Source organism: Dasypus novemcinctus, chromosome 5 (genome assembly GCF_030445035.2).
Source record: "Dasypus novemcinctus isolate mDasNov1 chromosome 5, mDasNov1.1.hap2, whole genome shotgun sequence".
In the NCBI taxonomy this organism is placed as follows: domain Eukaryota; kingdom Metazoa; phylum Chordata; class Mammalia; order Cingulata; family Dasypodidae; genus Dasypus; species Dasypus novemcinctus.
In genome coordinates, this window is record NC_080677.1 from 79,030,256 (window position 1) to 79,052,289 (window position 22,034).

The following is a 22,034-nucleotide window of genomic DNA, read 5'->3' on the forward strand; positions in this document are numbered from 1 at the left end:
GAGATATGACAGGACATGTGAGATTCCTCAGGGATCCCCTGAAATAACTGGGCGAGACTTTTAGGGGGAGGTAGGGGAAGGTGGCATTGCAAAGGGACCTGGAAGAGATGGAAGAGGTAAGGGAGAATGTTGAGGATGTTCTAAGAAGAGCAAAGGTAGAATGGCTAAGGATCAGTTCAGAGAATCGCTGGATTGTAGGACTTGTTTAAAGAGACACAACTTGTAGTATATTCATTTGTTATTCCATCCAGAGAGACCATTTAGGAGGCTGTAAAAACCCAGACATGAAATGATGAGGACTGGAATGAGAGAGGGGACAGTGAGATCAGAAGGGAAGATTTTGAAAGATTCTAAAGCTATAATTGTCCAAGTGTATGTGAGGCCTCTTGATGAGTCTGACTTCTCAAAGTCTCTCCTTAAACACGTAGTGTATCACAAACACATGTTTAAGTGCAAACTGTATGGTAATCATGATATAAATTCAAAGTAGTATAAATTTGTGTGATTAAAATATATTCTTTGTACAGTTTTGAACATGGGTGATGGAAATTGGGGGACAACATGGACAAAACTAGAAAATTAAGAAAAAAAGGCCATTAGTTTTTTTCTTTTAGATGTGAGTTTGGCAAGTTTAGATGTCAGTGGCTCTTGGGATGGAAGTTTCTCTTAGAAAATAACTCATGGCTGGACAGACAGAACCCAACCTTTGAGAGCTAGCAACATAGCTATAAATGGACTCTTGAGGGTCAGGAAGAAACTAAGGGAAAGAATCTAACTTCAGATAACTCTACCTCAGAGGCCAAAAGGGGGTTGATGGGAGAATCTTGAGAATGAGAGAGGTGGTGTTGAGTCTCTTGGAATGCTGTTGAGGGGTGGAAGTGAATAAAGGTAGCCAGGGCCATCACATGGATGTCTGAACAGTCCTGGTGCCTTTAAGAGAACAGTTTAGTTTCAGTTGATGGAGTCCAGGGCTGGCTATCCATCCCAGAGGGTGAGAAATAAGACTTGTGCTGCCATAAGGAAGCCCAAGATATTCATTAGACTACTTTTCTGAGAAGTTTGACAATGAAAGTAAAGGAAGTAGTTATCAACTCAGAGAGATAGCAGGACTGAAGAAACATTTTATTTTAGGCTAGAAGAAACCTTAGAATATTTGTACTTAGACTGAGAGAGGGAGATACTAAAAATGCAGGAGAAAGGATTCCTGTTGTGGCAAGGTTGTTAACGAGAAAGGTGAGAGTAAGAGGAAGAAGTGGAGACCAGCACGGAAGACTCAGTGCTGAGAGGTGGGAATGCTTTTCCTCTAGGACAAACTGGGATGAGGATACAGTGGCAATGCAGTGATCTTTTATGGTAGTGAGGAGGATGCAGTAGAGTGAAGAAGATGAAAAACCTGGATTAGCTCCATCTTCTGCCTAGAATGTGTGGGCAGGGAGGGGAGCTGGACATACTGAGGAGCAGAGAAAAGGTTTGGCATAGCCACGTGAAGAGTGATAGAGTTACCAAGAGGGCAACAGAAACATTTTGAAGCAACACAGGAAGGGCTCAAATAAAGTGGAACAGCAAGAACTGTGGTGGGTCCAGTTGGCATATTTCTCCTAATTTGATACACTGGGACCTGGGGAGAGGGAGTCTCAATGTAAGACAGGGCCACCTTGAAAGGATTACCTTTGGCAGTTTGCCTTGAGAAGAGAACAGAGGGTTTGAGGTTTCCTGTCATCTCAGTGATGGAGCAGAAAAGGTTTAGTCGGAACAAGAATGTGGGATAGATGGAAAGAAAGGAAGTTTGGGGCACCAAGAGAAAACTGGAGGTAGAATACTCAGCGAAAGATGAGGCTCAAGATGTACCAAAACCTGTGAGTAATTGGAATGGAGTAAATAATTACATTCACTTTTTGAGAAGATTGGGGAGGGGGGTGGGGTGCTATATTGTGAGCTCATTAAGGACAGGGTTGAAGTTCTCCTTAGTATGTTGTCAGGCACATAGTGAATGCTCAGTAAATCTTTATTGAAGTAATTTAAGCTAAATGTTGGAGTTATCAGGTACCATGGCAGAAAGTGTAGGCAAGAAGTAAACTCTGCAATGGCCAGGCGTAGACAAGTTTGGCATGTGCAGGTCTTGTTTAATTCTGAGAAATGACCTAGTTTTTCTTGCTCAGCACCCCATCCAGGGCTTTCCCTTCTCTTTTTATGGCTGGCTCCCCAAATAAGTGGTAATTTCCCTAGTGGTAGCCCAGCTGCTCTATAGTTTCTGCTATCATCCTAATACAAAATTATATCCTACTGCTTGCTTATATGAATTTATTTTATGGTTATGACTTTGACTATATTCTTAATAAAGAGTCATTCCTAGAGATTTGGTAAATATAATACCAAGAAAATGAAACAGAATTGAGAGTCCAGCTAATTTGTATTAAAGATGGGTGAGTCCATTTGTAGATTGCTGAATTTTGAAAAACAGCCAGGAAAGAGAAAACAAATAAATCAAACTGCTAGCACTGCAGAATGTAATTTTCCTTTTTTAAAAAAATTTTCATTTCATTTCATTTATTTTGCCAAATGTGGATGGTTGTTAATTACATATTTATGATAATACTTCATAGTTTACTTGTGAATGTTCTGGAGCATGTTTTCTAAATGTAATGAAGTCTGGGCAGCTTGGGCCCTCTTGCTACATTATTCTGGTATTAAATTTTAGCTGAGAAGTGGTTTAAGTTTTCTATAGTGTTTGTGGACTAATTATATTGGAGTGAGATTTAGCTGGGTTCTGTTGATCACACTAAAAGACCAGAGGGATAGTCTTAATATTTTGAGAAGTTCTATAAAGAGTCTACCCTTACTGTATATAAATATGGCATTTGATCATCAGAGAACTATTCAGGAGTGAGTTCTGAAGGCCATATGGCTGTTAATATCAGGACAGCCCTTTTATTTCCAGCTTGGGAGACAGATGGCCTATGTTTAACTGGTAACCTGGGTGAACAGCTTTCTTATTTTCCTAGTTCTAAAGAGCTAGTTCCTAATTAGAGAATTCGTATCCTGTTATGCTTAAGCTTCTAAGCATTAAGACAGGATTCAACTTTAACCCTTATTTGACACTAATGTTGCAGCAGATGAAATGTATTGTTTATGGCTTTGGAATACATATGATCAGATTTTAAGTAGGCTAACTAGGAAGACTGTTTCCTTATTGATGATCACAGCTGAAAATAGTGGATTTGGAAACATGAGCATAATGAATGTGTGATTTCCAATTTACAAATTCTGGAACTGTTCACATAACATTCGAAAAAGGTGCGTGTGCGTGCGTCTGTGTGTGTGTGTGTGTGTGTGTGTGTGTTTTGATTTGTCTGTTTTTGTTTTTGGCTGACCAGGCAAATAAAATTTGAGTTGTCATGACTTGCAGATAAAAAGTGGTGGTTACTGAGGAATTGCTGGGAGGTTAGGAGGAAGTAGTACCCCACGGTAATTTTTTATTATTGTTTAGTCTAAAGACACTGGGAGAAAATTACATCTCTGTAATGGATCTTTTAGGACAAGTAACAATTTTTCTCCAAGGCTTACTTTCTCCTTGTACTTCTGAACTCTAAGCCTTTAGCTCAGAAGCACTTAGGAATTTGTCGTTGTAGTTCTTTGGCTATGATTTCTTGCCTATGAACCCAGCTTTCCTTTCATTGGAAATTCACTGCTCTTGCTAGGTTGTTTATCCATCGAGAGCAGTACTGAGTGAAACTGTCAGCTCATTAACAGTGGAGCCTGTGATTTAGACTTGATAATTCAGGTGGGCTGAATTAGGAGCTTTTTGCCAGGCAGCCTTAGCTGTGGATCCTGTACTTTATTTTCCCCAGCAGGACAATTTGGGCTTGAATAACACTTTCCTTGTGATTAACACCTCTGTACAGCCCCTTTTAAAAGGAGGAGTGAGGGGGAAAGGAAGAGAACAGAATAGTTTCAGTTTGGGACTTTTATATTTTTTAATATACTTTTTATTTTTTTTAAAAGATACTTAGATTACATAAATGTTACATTAAAAAGGTAGGGGATTCCCATATGCCCCACTCCCTACCCTTCCCACACTTTCCCACATTAACAACATCCCTCATTAGTGTGGTACATTTGTTACAATTGATGAACCCATGTTGGAGCATTGCCAGTAACTGTGGACTATAGTTTATATCATAGTTTAAACTTTCTCCTGCACAATTCTCTAAGTTACGGCAAGATATATAATGGCCTGTATTGTCATTGCAACATCATTTGGGAGAAGTCCAGTGTCCCGAAAATGCCCTATATTACACCTATTTTTCCCTCTCCCTCCCCTCAGAACCTCTGGTGGCCACTGCCTCCACATCAATGATAAAAGTCCTTCCATTTCTAGAATCTCAGTAAATCTATAGTAGAATAACAGTAAGTCTTCTCTAGTCCATTGTAAATTCCCCAATCTTGAAGATTCTGGGATGGTGATGCCCATTTCTACCTCTAACTGAGAGGGGGCTTTGATCCCACAGGGCAGATGGATGGAACTATTTTGCTTGCAGTTGCAGACTCTCTCTGTTCCTTAGGATGGTCTTGTACATCATCATCTCCTCCTTAGTTGTCCTTGGTTAGTTCAATGAACTGGAGAATAGGTGTTACAACTCAGTTGAGATTCAGGGCCCAACCCACACATGGAAAACCCAAAGATTTAAGTCTCTTGTATGTAAACCTGTCAACTCTAGTACTAACTATAGGTTCAGATAGAAGGGACAGAAAAGTCCTGTGTAGGGAAACCACAACTGAGTCCAACTCTGTCACACTGGGAAGCATATATTCCAAAGTAGGGCCAACTAGTAGGGTGACAAACTCCTGAGCTGTCTGCCCTGCCTATAGTGTCTGGATGTCTTCAGAGCCCTCAGGAGCCCCATGATTTGAGGCAATATTAACTGTGGCAGTCAATGAGATCCTGCTGAAACATGCATAAGTGTAACCTCTGGAATGACCTCCCAGTCACTTTGAAGTCTCTTAGCCATATAAACTCATTTGTCTTTACACTTTCCTTCTTTTGGTCAAGGTCTTTTTCCAGTTGCATTCCTTGTTGGTACTTGGTAGGAATCTCTTGGTTTCAGGGAGCTCATCCCCAGGAGTCATGTCCTATGCCGGTGGGAAGGTAATGCATTTATATGCTGAGTTGCCTTAAAGAGAGGCCACATTTGAGCAACAAGGAGGCTCTCAGGAGGTAACTCTTAGGCAATGTAAAATACTAGGCTAAATTTCAATTTCAAAAGAAGAGGTTCATAAGTACATCAATATTAAGGGCCTGTCAAGTGTCCATCCTCCTTCACTAGTCACCGCCCCTTTCTGTCCCATTAGAGAATGTGATACAACTCCTCAGGATGGGAATTCGATATTCTTTCCACCTGCTGTGACAATGCCTCATGAACACTTGAACTCATATTCATATGCCTTATAGGTACGCCCCAGGTGAACCTCCTCCTATGCATCCCCCATCACTGACATCCCACACCAATGATCCTCCCCTGCCACAGCTGTAACCCTTCTGAGATCTAAAACTTCTTCAAAAATGAAGCCAACAAAATAATGGAATAAAATGAATAAGAAAAATGAAATAATAATGATTGTTTTAAAAATAACAAATGGAATACAAAAAGCTTTAAAAAATTTTAAATACTAAAAAAATAATTAAAAACATAAAAATTTTTTAAGATTTGGCATTATGTCTTTCATCACTGTAAAGATCTGTTTCTTATATGTACGGTGACATTTTCTTCCATTTATTCCCGTAGTGTCTTATTTTTTTTTTTAATTTTTATCTTCAAAGAAGCTTTAGGTTACAGAACAGTCATGTACAGAGTATAGGGGATTCCCATATACCCAACATCCTCCCCCTTTCACCCTTTCCCTTATTAGTAACATTTTACATGTGGATGGTACATTTGTTACAATTGATGTACAAGTGTTGAAGCAATGCTACTAACCATAGCCAATGGTTTACATTATGGTTTACATTTTGGGCCATACACTTATAAATTTTGATGAAATTTAACATGGCCTGTATCCATCATTGCAAGTCATGTAAAACAATTCCAGTGCCCCCAAAATGCCCCATGTTCCATCTATTGTATTCCTCCTTCACCCTCCCCTCAGGACCCATGGCAATCACAAGGCTTCCCTCCTTGAAGAACAAGATTTATAGTTACTTGTAACAACATCGAGGACTTGACATACTGGCTTGTCCTTCCCTATTAGTCACTGCTAATGCTTTAGAGAGATGCCCACTCCTCTATCTGAGAATGGGAGTCCAACATTTTCCTGTTCATTGTGTGGGTCTCCACCTATTGGTAAAACACACTGTGACAGGAAGAACACTCACACACTCCCTAGAAGCCTGCCCCAGGTGTGCCCTGCCCATATGCCCCCCAAATCCAACACCCTAAACCAGTAACCCTCCCCTGCTGTATTTGCCAAAAGAACATTCCCAACTTTGTAGTTTTAGCCACAAAACCCACAATCCCCAGAGCTTATCTATTCCCTCTCCAGACAGTGCACCTCCCCCCCACACACACACACATAGACCAGTACCGCCCAACCCAATAGCATCACTGCACTCCTGTCATGCCTCTCCATTGCACAACTACACCCTACCACCTTAACATAGGTTTTGCCCATATGGGCATTGGCTCACAACCTTCAGCTTGCTTTCTGTCTCCTGCAAACCTATCTTCCAGACTCTAGCTCGGTGAGTTTGCTCAATTTGCTTAAGTCATATTAGGGAGGTCACATAATATTTGTCCTTTAGTGACTGCCTTACTTCACTCAATATAAGGTCTTCAAGATTCATCCATGTTGTCCCATGTATTAATACTACATTCCTTCTTACAACTGAGTAATATTCCATTGTGTGTATACACCACGATTTACTCACCTATTCATCTGTTGATGAACATTTGGGTTGTTTCCAACTTTTGGCAATAGTGAATAATGCCAGTCTGAACATTGGTGTGCATATATCTGTTCATGTCTATGCTTTCAATTCTTCTGGGTATATACCTAGTAGTGGGATTGCTGTAGCATATGACAGTTCTATAGTTAGCTTCCTGAGCAACCACCAAACTATCCTCCACAGTGGTTGCACCATTCTACATTCCCACCAATAGTGGATAAAGTTTTCCTTTCCCCCACATACTCTTCAACACTTGAAGTCCTCTGTTGTTGTTTTTTTTAGTAGCCACCAGTCTACGGGTGTAAAATGATCTCATTGTAGTTTTGACTTGCACTTCCCTAATAGCTAGTGATGTTGGGCATCTTTTCATGTGCTTTTTCATCATTTGTATTTCTTCTTTTGAGAAGTGTCTATTCAAATCACTTGTCCATTTTTTGAATGGGTTGTTTGTCTCTTTGTTTTCGAGGTGTAGGATTTCTTTATATAATGGATTTTAGGCTCCTATCAGATGTATGGTTACCAAATATTTTCTCCCATTGAGTAGGCTGCCTTTTCAGTTTCTTGACAATTTTGAGGTGCAAAATTTTGAGGTGCAAAATTTTTAATGTTGAGGAGGTCCCATTTATCTATTTTTTCTTTCATTGCTCATGCTTTGGAGGTAAGTTCATAAAACCATTTCCTAATACAAGATTTTTCAGATGCTTCCCTATATTATCTTCCATGATCTTTATGGTTTTGGCTCTTGTATTTAGATCTTTTATCTATCTTCAGTTAATTTTTGTATAAGGTGTGAGATAGTGTTCCTCAGTGTTCCTCTCTCAATCTTTTCGATATGTATATCCAGTTCTCCAAGCACCATTTATTGAAATGGCCATTCTTTCCTAGTTGAGTGTGCTTGGTGGCTGTATTGGTCAGGGTTCTCTAGAGAAACAGAATCAACAAGAGATATCTGTCAATAGCACACGATTCTATACGAGTCTCTCATACAGCTGTAGGGATGCACAAGTCCAGGTTCCACAGGCAGGCTGCAACCAGGGGCTGCAATGAAAGTCCAATGAAGGTTCTTACAAGTTCTGGGAGATGTTGGCTGTCCAAAGACAAGCTGGAATCACTTCCCCTTTTAAGGCATTCAACTGATTGGGTTTAGCGTCACTCATTGCTGATGACAATCTCCCTAACTAATATAATTATAATGACTATCTATGATTTACCACTGCAGTAAAGTAAATGGTGACTAAAGTTCGTAAATGCCCTTGTATTATAATTAGCCCAGTGCTTGCTTGACCAAACAACTGGGCAAAATTACCTGGCTGAGTTGGCATGACAGCCTAACCATTACAGTGGCCTTGTCAAATATCAGTTGACTGTATATGCAAGGATCTATATCAGAACTCTCAGTTTGGTTCCATTGGTCAATATGTCTATTCTTGTGCCTATACCATGCAGTTGTGACACTATAGCTTTGTAGTACATTTTAAAGTCAGTGTAGCAGTTTTATATTATTGATTACAAATCAATTCCAATATTCCAAAAAGAAATATTGGATTATGTTTGTAAACTGATCTTTTCCTCTTGGAATATTAGATTATATTGGAATCATAAGTTTACTTAATTAAGTAATTATGTAAACCTCTTGTGCTATTAGGGCATTGATTCCCCACTCTTTGGTGGATGGGGACTCACAGATAAAAGGCATGGCAAAGGACAGAGTTGGGGGTTTTTGATGTTGGAGTCTTGATGTTGGAGTTTGATGCTAAAGTCTTAAGCTCAAGCCCTGGATGGAGAGGAACCCAGGAAGCCTGAACCCTTGCAGATGTCAGCAGCTATCTTGCTCTAACACGTGAAAATAGACTTTGGTGAAGGAATTAATTTATGCTTTATGGCCTGGTATCTGTAAGCTCCTACCCCAAATACATACACTTTACAAAAGTCAACCAATTTCTGGTATTTTGCATCAGCACCCCTTTGGCTGACTAATACAGAAATGCTGGAACGGTTTTATAAATGTGTAAGGGATACTTTTTGGAGGAATTGTGAGGTGCTTGGAAGAAAAGATCTACAGTGCTTTGAAGACACTGTTGATAGCAATATGGATGCTAAAGAGACTTTTTATGATGCCTTAAAAGTAAGTGATGAAACTATTATTGGAAACTGGAGGAAAGACAATCTGTGTTTTAAAGTTACAGAGAACTTAGCAAGATTAACACCTGGTGTTTTATGGAAGGCAGAATTTGAAAATGGCAAGCCTGGGCATTTAGCTGAAGAAATTTCCAAAGTAAACCTGGAGAATGCAGCTTGGCTTCCACTTACAGCTTATAGCAAAATGCTAGACAAGAGAGAGATGCTGAGGACAGAACAGTCGGGCACAAAGAAAACAGAAACTGATTCTGGAAATTCCAAGCCTCTGGAAATCAAGCTCCCAGATGAAAGTGTCCCATTGGAGGACTTAACTAAACTTGAAACTGGTAAATCAAGATTGAAAATGCAGTTATCTTGGAAAGACTTGTGGAAAGTCTTACTGTCTGGTGGCTTGGACCCCTGCTTCCTGCATGCTAAACCAACAAAGTTTTTGAGAGAGCTGTATGGACAACACCACTGTCAGCCTGGAATAAAAAGGACATGGAAAAGAGAGGAAAATCATGGAAGCTGAGGTGTGGAGTTAGGTCATCACCTTGGGCCTAGAGAGGAACCCCACCCATGTGTACAGAGAAGGTGAGTTTGCCCCAGCAGTTGAAGAGGGTTTTGATGTTGGAGTTTGATCCTGAAGCCTTACTCTGAAGTCCCAGGAAGTAAGCTCACAGAGGAAACAGAAGCAAGGCCCAGGAAGATAGAAACCCTGAGCCCAGGTAAAAGAAGCCTCATGAAGGGAGGAACCCAGGAAGTCTGAACCCTTGCAGACGTTGGCAGCCATCTTGCTTCACCACATGTAAATAGACTTTGGTAAGGAAAGTAACTTATACTTTATGGCCTGGTCTCTGTAAGCTCCTACTCCAAATAAATATCCTTTATCAAAACCAACTGATTTCTGGTATTTTGCATCAGCACCCCTTTGGCTGACTAATACAGTCAAGTAGTGTGATTTTTCTGAATTCATTTTTCTTTTTTCAATGTTTTTGGCTATTTGGGGCCCCTTCCCTTTCCAAATAAATTTCATAGTTAGCTTTTCAAATTAGGTAAAAAATGCTGTGATAATTTTTATTCAGATTGTGTTAAATTTGTAAATCAGTTTGGGTAGCACAGACATCTTAATGATGTTTAGTCTTCCTATCCATGAACAGGGAATATTCTTCCATTTATTTAGGTCTTTGATTTCCTCTAACAGTGTTATGTAGTTTTCTATGTACAAGTCATTTATATCTTTAGTTAAATTTATTCCTAGGTATTTGATTCATTTAGTTGCTATTGTAAATGGGATTTTTTTTCCTTGATTTCCTCCTTAGATTGCTATTATTGGTGTACAGAATGCTACTGATTTTTGCACATTGATCTTATAACCTGCCAATTTATTGAAGTCATTTATAAGCTCTAGAAGCTTTGTTGTAGATTTCTGAGAGCTGTCAACGTATAGGATCATCTACATCTGCAAATAGTGAAATTTTTACTTCTTCCTTTCCAATTTGGATATCTTTTATATGTTTTTCTAGCCTAAGTGCTTAAGCAAGTACTTCTAACATAATGTTTAAAGAGTTGTGACAGTGAGCATCCTTGTCTTGTTCCCAATCTTAGAGGGAAAGCTTTTAGGATTTCACCATTGAATATGATATTAGCAGTGGGTTTTTCATAGATACCCTGTATCATGTTGAGGAAGTTTTCTTCTATTCCTATGTTTTGAAGTGTTTTTATCAGGAAAGGGTGCTGTATTTTGTTGAATGCATTTTCTGCATCATAGAGATGATCGTGTAATTTTTTTATCTGTTTATGTGATGTGTTCCATTGATTTTCTTATGTTGAACCATCCTTGCATACCAGAGATGAAGTCCACTTGGTCATGGTGTATAATTTGCTTGATATGTTTTGAATAGCAGGTATATTGTTGAGGATTTTTGCATCCAGGTTCATTAGAGAGATTGGTCTGTAGTTTTCTTTTCTTGTGGTGTCTTTGTTTGGCTTTGGTGTTAGGGTGATGTTGGTATTATAGAATGAGTTAGGTAATGTTCCCTCCACTTCTACTTTTTGGAAGAGTTTAACCAGGATTGGTGTTAGTTCTTCCCTGAATGACTGAAGAATTCACCTGTGAAGCCATCTGGTCCTGGGCTTTTCTTAGCGGGGAGGGTTTTAATGACTAATTCAAAATCTTGTTATTTATGATTGGTTTGTTGAGTTCATCGATTTCTTCTTTCATCTTTGTAGGCTGCTTATGTGTTTCTAGAAATTTGTCCATTTCTTCTAATTGATCCATCTTGTTGGCATACAATTTTTCAAAGTACCCTCTTATGATACTCTTTATTTCTGTGGGATCAGTCATGATATCCCCTCATTTTTTATTTTATGTATTTGCATCTTCTCTCTTTTTTCCTTTGTTGTCAAGCTAAGGGTTTATCAATTTCATTAATCCTCTCAAAGATCCAGTTTTTGGTTTTGGTAATTTTTTCTAGTTTTTCCCCCCTCAATTTCATTTAGCTCTGCCCCAATCTTTGTTATTTCCTTCTTTCTGCTTGCTTTGGTATTACTTTGTTGTTCTTTTTTCTAGTTTCTCTGGGTATGCAGTTAGGTCTTCAGTTTTAACTGTTTCTTCTTTAACATAATCACTTATGGCTATTAATTTCCCTCTCAGCACTGCTTTTGATGCATCCCATAAGTTTTGATATATAGTGTTCTTGTTTTCATTCATTTCAAGGTAGTTAATGATTTCTTTTGTAATTTCCCCCTCGACTCACTGATTGTCTAAGATTGTATTGTTTAACTTCTTTATCTTTGTATATATACCTGTTTATATACAAAAACAGGTCTGTTTCTCTGCCACTTATTAATTTCTGACTCCATTCCATTTCTCTCAGAGAAATTACTTATTATAATTTCAATCTTGGGGAAGAAGACTTGACCCAGTGGTTAGAGCATCCGTCTACCACATGGGAGGTCTGCGGTTCAAACCCCGGGCCTCCTTGACCCATGTGCAGCTGGCCTATGTGCAGTGCTGATGCGCACAAAGAGTGCCGTGCCATGCAGGGGTGGCCCCCATGTAGGGGAGCCCCACATGCAAAGAGTGCACCCCATAAGGAGAGCTGCCCAGTGCAAAAGAAAGTGCAGCCTGCCCAGGAATGGCACTGCACACACAGAGAGCTGACACAACAAGATGATGCAACAAAAAGAAACACAGATTCCCATGCTGCTGACAACAACAGAAGCAGACAAAGAAGAAGGAGCAGCAAATAGACACAGAGAACAGACAACTGGGGCGGGGGAAGGGGAGATAAATAAATAAATAAATAAATCTTTTAAACAATTTTCAGTCTTTCTGAATTTGTTGAGACTTTTTCAGTGACCTATGATGTGGTCTTTCCTAGAGAATGATCCATGTGTGCTTGAGAAGAATGTATACCCTGCTGTATTGGGGTATAATGTTCTGTATATGTCTATTAAGTCTAGATTCTTTAACATATTATTCAAGATCTCTTTTTCTTTTCTGACCCACTGTCAAGAAGTTCTGTCTTGTTGATAATGGTGTGTTAAAGTCTCCCACTATAATTGTAGAGGCAACTATTTCTCCACTTAGTATTTCCAATGTTTGCCTCATGTATTTTGAGGCACTTTGGTTAGATGCATAAACATTTATGATTGTTTTTTCTTCTGATAGATTACCCCTTTTATTAATATATAGTGTCCTTCTTTGTCTCTTACAATAGTTTTGCATTTAAAGTCTATTTTGTCCAGCATTATTATAACTACTCCCTCCCTTTTTTAGTTATTTTTGCATGTAAAATTGCTTTCCAACCATTGGTTTTCAGCTTCCTTGTGTCCCTGGGTTTAGGTGAGTTTCTTGTGGACGGCAAAGGATTAGTCATGTTTCCTTATCTATTTTGCCAACCTTTGTCTCTTGATTGGAAAGTTTAATCCATTAACATTCAATGTAATTATTGTCAAGGAATTACTTACATTAACATATTTTCTTTAGGTTTATGTATGCTATATATTGTTTTTAATTCTCTTGTTATCTTTTTAGTTATTCTTACACTTTCTTCCAACTCTCTTTCTCCTGTTTCTTCCTTTTTGACCTCAGAACTCCCTTTATTATTTCTTGAAGGGAAGATTTCTTATTGACAAACTCTCTTAATTTCTGTTTATCTGCTAATTTTAAAAATTCTCCCTCAGTTTTTAATGCCAGCTTTGCTGGATAGAGAGTTACAGGCTGGAAGTTTTTCTTTTAGCATCTTAACTATATCACACCACTACTTTCTTTCCTCCATGGTTTCCGAAGAGAAATCAACACTTAATCTTATTGAGTTTTCCTTGTATGTGATGGGTCTCATTTCTCTTGCTGCTTTCAGTATTCTCTCTTTGTCTTGAGCATTGGCTAATTGGACAAGAATTTGCCTTGTGGTAGGCCTCTTAGTATTTATACTGTTTGGGATGTGTTGTGCTTCCCATGTGGGATGTATGTCCATAACCATCTATAGAGTTGGGAAATTTTCAACCATTATTTTTCCAACATTCCTGCCCCCTAGCCTTCTCTTCTCCCCCTGGGATGCCTATAATGTGTATATTTGTGCATTTTGTGTTGTCATTCAAATCCCTAAGTCCTTGCTGGATTTTTAAAAATCTTTTTATCTATCTCTTCTATTATCTGCCTGATTTCAGCTGTACTGTCTTACATGTCACTGATTCTTTCCTCTGCCTGTTCGAATCTGCTGTTATGTACTTCAAGTGTATTTTTGATTTCTTACATTGTGCTGTTCATCACCATCATATCTGTTATCTCTTTATATATGCTTATAATTTCTTCAGTATGTTTTCCCAGTGTCTTCTTAATGTTCTTCATTTCTTCCTTTATTTCATTAAGTTGATTCATGATATTTGTTTGGACATCTCTGATTAGTTGTTTCATGTTCTGCACCTTCTCCTGTTTTTTAGTTTGTTCATTAGACTGGGCCACGTCTTCCTGTTTCTTAGTATGGCTTGCAATTTTCTGTTGATGTCTAGGCATCTGTCTGTCTTGATGGGTTTATTTGGTTGGTTAACTTCTCTTTCACCTCTAGGGCTTTATTTATGTTGTTTTTGTGTGTGTGGTAAGGTTTCATTTTGATACTTTGTTCCTCTTTTTCTGTTTCCTTGCCATTGTCTATGTTCCCTTGAAAAAAAAATTAGGACCAGAGAAAAGGAAAGAGATAAGAAGAGAAAAAGAACAGTACTAATAATAATTTTAAAAGGTTGAAGAACTAAGAAAATAAATAATATGAGTAAAAAATCATCAGAATTACAGAAGAATAAGAATAAAAAAGTGGAATAGAAAAAATGAAATGAGAAACAAAATAGAGAAAAATATATAGAATGAATTAAAAGAGTGGAATGTTGAGAAGAGAGAAAAGTAAAAAAAGAAAAAAGTTTAAAAAAAAAGAAAACAGAAAAAAAGAGAAATAAAAACAAAAACAAAAAAAAAATTGAAGACCAAACAAAGAGAGGTGGAATGAAAGAAAAACAACAGAAAACAGCAGATAGAAAAATGAAGGAAAGAAAAGAAATAACGTAAGTAGAAAAAATAGGTGAAAGGAAAAAAAGAAACAAAGAAAGGGGAAACACAGCAAACAGGAAATAAAACAGCAGCAAATGGGGGAAAAAACAAAGGAAAAATAGACTTCCCTCTTAGGTCCCTAAGGAGCTTCTCAAGCTGCCAGTATTCATCAATCAATCACCCTGCAGCCTGCCCTCTGGAGGTGATGTACTGGGTTTTAGCAAGTGAAATAAGGAAAAAAGAAAAAGAACCTTTTTTAAAAATTTCACATCCAAGAAAACCTAAAACAAAACAAATGCCTATATGCCCTGTCATAAGGTATCAGCTGGATGCCTGAAAACCCAGTAGATCACTCTCTGAATCACTTTTCTAAGGAGACTTGGGAATCAAACCAGGGACCTCATATATGCAAGGTGGGAATTCCTCCACTGAGCTAAACAGTCTCTTAAGTTAATGGCTTCTTTATCTTTCCAGTACCCTCCTAGATAACTCAGAGCACCCTCCCATTCTCTATACATCCAAAGCAGCTGCTTTAGATAGGTCCCTGCCTTTTCTCCACTTTGTGCGTGTGTGTGTGAGTCAGACTCTCCTACCTACTTTGGTGCCATTTTCCTGGGAGTCCAGTTTGGGAATTTTAAAACTGCTCTTGACTTACAGGAAGTTTGGGGATAGGCAGGTTTGTTGTAGATGCCTACTGCCTTAATGTGTAGACAAATGGCCACTGCCTGAATGGGGTGGGGAATGGGTGGGGAGACCCCCTTCTGTGGTTTATGATCCATTTCTTTAAGCTTACCAGCACTTTTGGATTCTCATTCATTCTTCTGATATTGCCTCTGCCCTCAGTTCCTAGCTCTAGCATCTCTGTCCTGTTTCCAGACATTGTGTAAGTGTGTATGTGTCTTGTTTGTTTTGTTTTATACTTTGTGTAGCATCCCTTAGACCATCACTTACATGATTTCCATGGGATCTTACGTGTACCTCCTGTTGTCTGTACAACAGGCCTCCTAGGAGGACATGGCCAGCTTGTCCTGCACTGGTGCTAATATTTATTAAGCACCTACTATGTGTCCAGCATTGTGCCAAGAAATTATACACATAATATTTAATTTGTGGTGGCACAAAGTAATTACATGAGTTAACACATACAGCATTTACTATGTACCCGGCCCTCTTCTATGTACTGTCTTTATATTTACCCATTTAATAGTCACAGCAACTCGATGAGGGTTGTATCACACAGGGTCTCTTCAGGAGACAAAAAACAGTTATTTTACACCTTTATTCAGGTATAACTTATATACCATAAAATCTATCCATTGTAAGTATAAATTCAATAATTTTTAGTAAATTTGTAAGATTGTGCAACTATCACCACAATCCAGTCTTAGAACATTTCCATCACATCTCAAAATTCCCTTGAGCCTGTTTACAGTCAATTCCCTCCTGCCCCTGAGTCCCAGGCAACTACTGATTTGGTTACTGTCTTTAAAGATTTGCCTTTTCTAGACACTTCATTTAAGTGGAATCATACAATACGTGGTCTTTTGCATTTCACTTCTTTCATTTAACATAATGCTCTGGGCATCATAAGTTTGCTCCTTTGCATTATTGAATAAAATTTCATAGTGTGGACATACCACATTTTATTTATCAGTTTTCCAGATGATTGACATGCAGATTTTTACTTTTTTTGGCAATTGTGAATAATGCTGCTTTGAACATTTATGCACAAGTTTCATGTGGACATAGGTTTTCCTTTCTTTTGGATTGATTTCTAGGACTGGAATTACTGGATTTTATGGTAAATTTATGTTTCACTTTTTAAGAAACTGCCAAACTGTTTTCAAAATGGTTGCACCATTTTGCATTCCTATGAACAATGTTCTCCACATCCTTGCCTACACTGGGTATTATCTGTCCTTTTGATTGTAGTCATTCTAGTCAGTGTGTAGTGGTATCTTATTGTGGTTTATATTTGCATTTTTCAGATGACCAATGAATGTCTTATTTGGTAAATTGTTGATTCCAGTCTTTTGCTTGTCGTTTGTCTTCTTATTTTTGGGTCGTAAGAGTTCTTTATATATTCTGGTTACAAGCCCTTTATCAGATATATAATTTGTCGATATTTTCTCCCAGGCTATAGGTGGCTTTTGCACACATCAATTATTTTAATAGAGAATTTAATATGAAGAATTGTTAAGCATATACTGAAGAACTGAAAAAGCAAAAAGAGAAGACAAAGTTTCATGGATTAACAACTACAGAAAGCAGCTAACACCTCTAATGATGGAGGAGTAAAAAAAAGAGGTTGAACTTAGGAAAACTTAGAAGCTTGGAAAAAGAAATTCAGTCTACGGGTGGTGGCAGGACAGTGGGGTGGGGAAGGCACCAGCTGGTGCTGGTATTGCTGAATGGGTGCAATGAGTTTGGTTCTGGGAGTGTGGGAAAAACTGCAAAGTAGACTCTACAGCTGCCACTGGAAATAACTAACTGTACTGATGGAATGTAGAAGAGACTGGAGTGACTGATGGAACTCTTGAGGAGTTGCTTTTCCCTCCTGCAGGCTCCAGGTCTTCCTCTAGGGGTCCACCATTAGCAAAGCCTAACAGGGAGGCAGAACCAAAGCAGAAATGTGGTTTGCACAGCCCCAGCCCCGACATCAAAAAATAGAGTATGGAAGGGTAAGTTTGAGGCCCAGAGACTATAACTAAATAAATGGCATAGGGAGGTGCTACTTTTATCCCCACTTTAACAGATGAGGAACCTGAAACATGGAGAGGTTATAGAACTTGCCCAAGAACTGAAAGCTGTAAGTAACAGAGCTGGGATCTAAACTTGGGTATCTGTCTCTAAAGCCCATTTTATCGTAACGGCGATACCATTCTGCCCCTCTGATCCAATTGTGTGCTGTCATAAAACATATGGTTTGCAAACAGAGCTCCTCCCTCTGGTCTTGTTAGTTGAGAAAAGGCTGGCATAGCCTACCAAACACTTGAGAACATAGGAGATTTGTAGACTCCTAGACCCTATTTAGAGAGGTCCCCAGCAGTGAGCTTTAGCTCTAGTCTTCAGAATAAGCCAATCCACCTGGTTTATTCCAGTGTTTCTTCCATAATTCTGTTTTCCATTTTCATCTGTCTACTTCCTATAATATTAAAATGAGCTACTAATAAGGAGGCATGGTTTCTCTCCCCCAGTGTTGCCCATGAGGAGCAGGGATAATTGGCATTAGAACAGAATCATCAGGATAAGGTTCTCTCTTAAGGCAAGAGGCTAATTCACATATAATATCAGGATGTGGTGTTTTCCACTTTATTATAGCTTTCCTTTATTTTCGCTGTTGTCTAGTTCTTTGAGTTTCAGACTATAGTTTCACTGTTTTCACTTTGGATTCGAACTTGATACTTCACTGCTTAAATTGCAAATTCTGGAGTAGTAGTATTACCATGACTCTTCCCAACTGAGAAATTAGGCAATTTTCTTTTTTCCTTTTTTTTTTTTTACAGATGAGTCACAATGTTGATGTTACACATGCATAATCAGTTCAGTTCAGTAGGCTGTATGGTACTTTTATAAATTATGCTGTGGCTTTGAAAGTGACATTTTAGCATATTTTACGTACAGGTATATAATTTTGCATAGACAAATAGTGTTGCAACAAAATAAAGTGAGCTTCTGCATATGCACATCACCTCTGCTAAAACACATGTAGAAGATATGTATTTTCCCTGATAGATTATTCAGATAAAAAATCTGGACCAGAATTATCTCACTGCAAGTTGAGAACATCAGAGAAAATGAAAGTTGTTAGCTGGTGGATTGCTAGTAGCGAAATAATAATTTTTTGAGGGGGGAGGGGGAATGTTACAGTCCATTTAAGATTAACTTACTCCTTTTAGAACCATTGCCTAAACATGACCTGAGCATAATTCCCGTCTTGTAGCTGGTGGTGTCCATGTATTCACCCACAACATAAAACTCCAGCCTGTAGCAGCCTGGCTCTTGGTGAAGAAGTCACTGTCTGCATATCCTTTGACTCTTAGGTGCTTGCCCTTTTCTGGTCATGGAACCTGTGAAATGGAAATTCAGGGTTGCAGTCCTGAGTGTGTGCTGTTGATGTGGGACCAACAGGAGCAGAAATCTTAACTTACATTTACGTATTAGCCCAGTTCTTGATTCATCTGTGACTTCTGTGTTTCCAGTATGCTGCTCACATCCTGTTATGTCTAGGATCAACAGGTTGTGAGTATTGGGGTGGGTATTGGCCTACAAGCTGGGATGCTCTTTGCTGCACTGAGGAGGCAGTGTGTTATGGAAGAGAAAGTTCTGGCTTTCAGGACAGAAGGTCTGGTGATTAAAATCCCTGTTCCACCACAGAGTTGCTATGAGCCCTTGGGCAAATAACTTTATGTCATGGAGTCTCAGATTCTTCATTTGTAAAACAGAAATGATAATACAGCACTGTGAGACTTAAATGAGATAATGTTGTGACAGTAGATTGCAAGTTTTAAAGTACTACAGAAAATGTAGTTGTAAATGTCCTTGTGTGGTGATTTACTAAGGCAAAGATTACTAGGGCAAAGAATGAAGGTTCTGTGTTCTTTGATTTGCTTGTGGAAATGTTCTTTTGTGATTTTATTATCTATTTCCCAATGAATGGTTGAATAAGGAGTTAAAAAATAGGACACTCTGTGCCTGTGATTGACCCTACTTCTAAGGAAAACATATATGGCCTAAACACACAATTCTGAAATTTTCCCTGAGAGATAGGTCTTTTTTTAAACAAAACAAAACAAAACTGTTCTCTGGGCAAATAAATGTGTCAAATGCTGCATACTCTATTTTTGTTCTGGAGATTGATAATATTATTACCACATTAAAGTTACTGAGAAGAACCACAATAAATAATTTCGTGAACTTTAACTCAACATTTTCTACTTATTTGACTGTTAAGACCCACTGCCTGCCCCACTCTCTACCTCATGTAACATCCAATGCAATAGTGAATTCATTTGGTATATTTTGCTTCAAATTTTTCAAGACAGCAAGGTGTCTGAATTTAATTTGGAGAAAACGTCAAAGAAAATAATAGTCTTTCTTTACTTATTTCCATAGTAGCAGCCACAGCTCAGGAAAAAATGTGAAATAACTATGAATTTTTAGTCGGATGAAACTATGAAAACCTTGGTTTTCATATGTATGTTTTTAATATTTTTCAAGTTATTTTTGCTTTCTATTTATGGACAGTCACTGTGTTATAACCTTCAACTCCCAAACTGGTATAAACATGCCTTGAATATTCACTGATCTGGAGGATGTTTCTGTTGCAGACTGGGAAGTGAAGGTGGGAGAAATAGTTGAAAAATAGACATGAAAACAGCATGAGAAGTACTATGTGGGGTGGCCAGGGGAATGTTAGAAACACACAGGGCCCTGCCTTGATCTAATGGTATGGTTTGGGTAACAGACTACCTGTGGATGGCATCGAAGGGACTGATGTTATTATGAATTATTTTGGAACCCACTAGCAATGTGAGTTTCTCCATCAGACTGTGAACTGCTTCTGGCAGGCTTTACATATTTTTGCACCCCTTAGGTTACAACCCAGTGCTAGGCACATGGTAAGCATGAAAGTATTTTTTGAATGTTCAATGAACTAGTAGAATTGGAAGCAGAATGTATTGACTCCACCTGTCATTCAGATCATATTTCTTTGCTTTTTCTAATGCTCTTTGCTTCAAGCAATGCATATAAACTATTCATTTCTTTTCAATTGAATTCATAATAAATGTTGTCTGTGGAAATAAGGCAAATTAAAAATAAAAATGATAAACATGACACATGGTTCAACTCGGTGCGTTTGGCAAGCTAGTTGTAAAACCAAATCTCTTTGGAAAAATCAAAATTTATAAAATTTGACCTGGGAAAAAATGAACTTGGTTAGAAGTAATTGAAACAATATAAAATAGTAAGGCTCAAATTGCACATACTTAAATTTCTTATTGGAGAAAAGTTCACAGAAGAATGAAATCTTGACAATGTTTAGATTTGCAAAGTTTGACCCCAGGAAAAAGAAATGAATTTGATAGAAACAATGGCTTCAAGAAACTTCACAGACACCATTCTGGATCTTCCACTTAAATAATTGGTTTGCAGGAGAAAAAACTTGCATGGATTAGTATTTCTCTCACTTTATTTTCTAGGGAAGACATTATTACAGTTCTCTAGCATCTTGTGTTGTCTTACCTACTAATCAGAACAGCCTGCCTTCCTCTTCCATACCAAACTGTTTTGCCTTCATCTTTTTTTCTACCTCACGAGTCCTCAAAGCACTTCAAAATCATCCTGAATACTTGGTAAAATCTAGATTCTTGGGCACTAGCCCTAGACAGCTGAATCTGGATCTGTAGGATTTGGTCTAGGAATTTGTGTCTTTACATCATACCAGGTAATCCTTATGCAAATTGTGGTTTGGGAACTACTGGTTAAATATATAGAATTCATAACTTTTTAATATGGTCTACTGATACTGGATGCAGGGAAGGACGTGAGCAGCACTGTTTGGTGGAAGGATGTCAGGCAGCACGAAGTCATCCATTCATTACATTATGCAATCATTAACACACAGTGTGGGGACCTGTTACGTGCCAGGCTCTGTCCTGGGTGCTGGAGGGTATCTTGGTCAATAAGACCTAGGCCATGAGCTCGCTTCGGCTACACATATTCTAAAATAGGAACGATACAGAGAAGATTAGCATGGCCCTGCGCAAGGATGACACACAAGTTGTGTAGTGTCCCATATTTTTAATAAAATATGGATTAGAGTGAACTTACTTGTATTCTACCATAGAACTATTGTGACTAGTAATGGAAGAAACTGTAGCACTGATCTGGAGAAAGTGGCCACGGAAGTTGCTGAGGGCAGGGAGAGGGAAAAAGAGATGAGCTATGGGGGCATTTTCAGGACTTGGAGTTATCCTAAATGATATTGCAGGGACAGATGCTGTACATTATATATCCTGCCATAATCCACTGAATGGACTGGGGAGAGTGAAAACTATAAATGTAAACTATAATCCATGCAGTGCAGCAGTGCTCCAAAATATTCATCAAATGCAATGAATGTGCCACAATGATGAAAGAGGTTGTTGATGTAGGAGGAGTCGGGGTGGGGTGGGGGGGTGGGGCATGTGGGAACCTCTTATACTTTTTAATGTAACATTTTTGTGATCTACATATCTTTTTTTTAAAAAGGCAATTTAATTAAAAAAAATTTTAATTAAAAAAAAACCTAGGCCCTGCCCTCATTAAACTTATATTTTAGTGTGACTGACACAAATAAAAACTATCTTTTTTCAGGTAGTGATAATTGCAATGAAAAAAATTAAGTTTTCTTATAAAACTTTTTAGTGTGTAATAAAATGCCCA

General features: G+C 38.3%; 1 protein-coding gene and 1 non-coding gene across 3 annotated transcripts in view; both read left to right on the forward strand.

The window, feature by feature from the left end:
* Positions 1 to 22,034, forward strand: part of LHFPL3 (LHFPL tetraspan subfamily member 3) — a 607,219-nt gene that overhangs the window by 45,943 nt on the left and 539,242 nt on the right. The window lies entirely within an intron of this gene.
* Positions 21,310 to 21,412, forward strand: LOC111760656 (U6 spliceosomal RNA). The gene has a single exon (XR_002794283.1). It is a non-coding gene; the product is annotated as a U6 spliceosomal RNA (small nuclear RNA).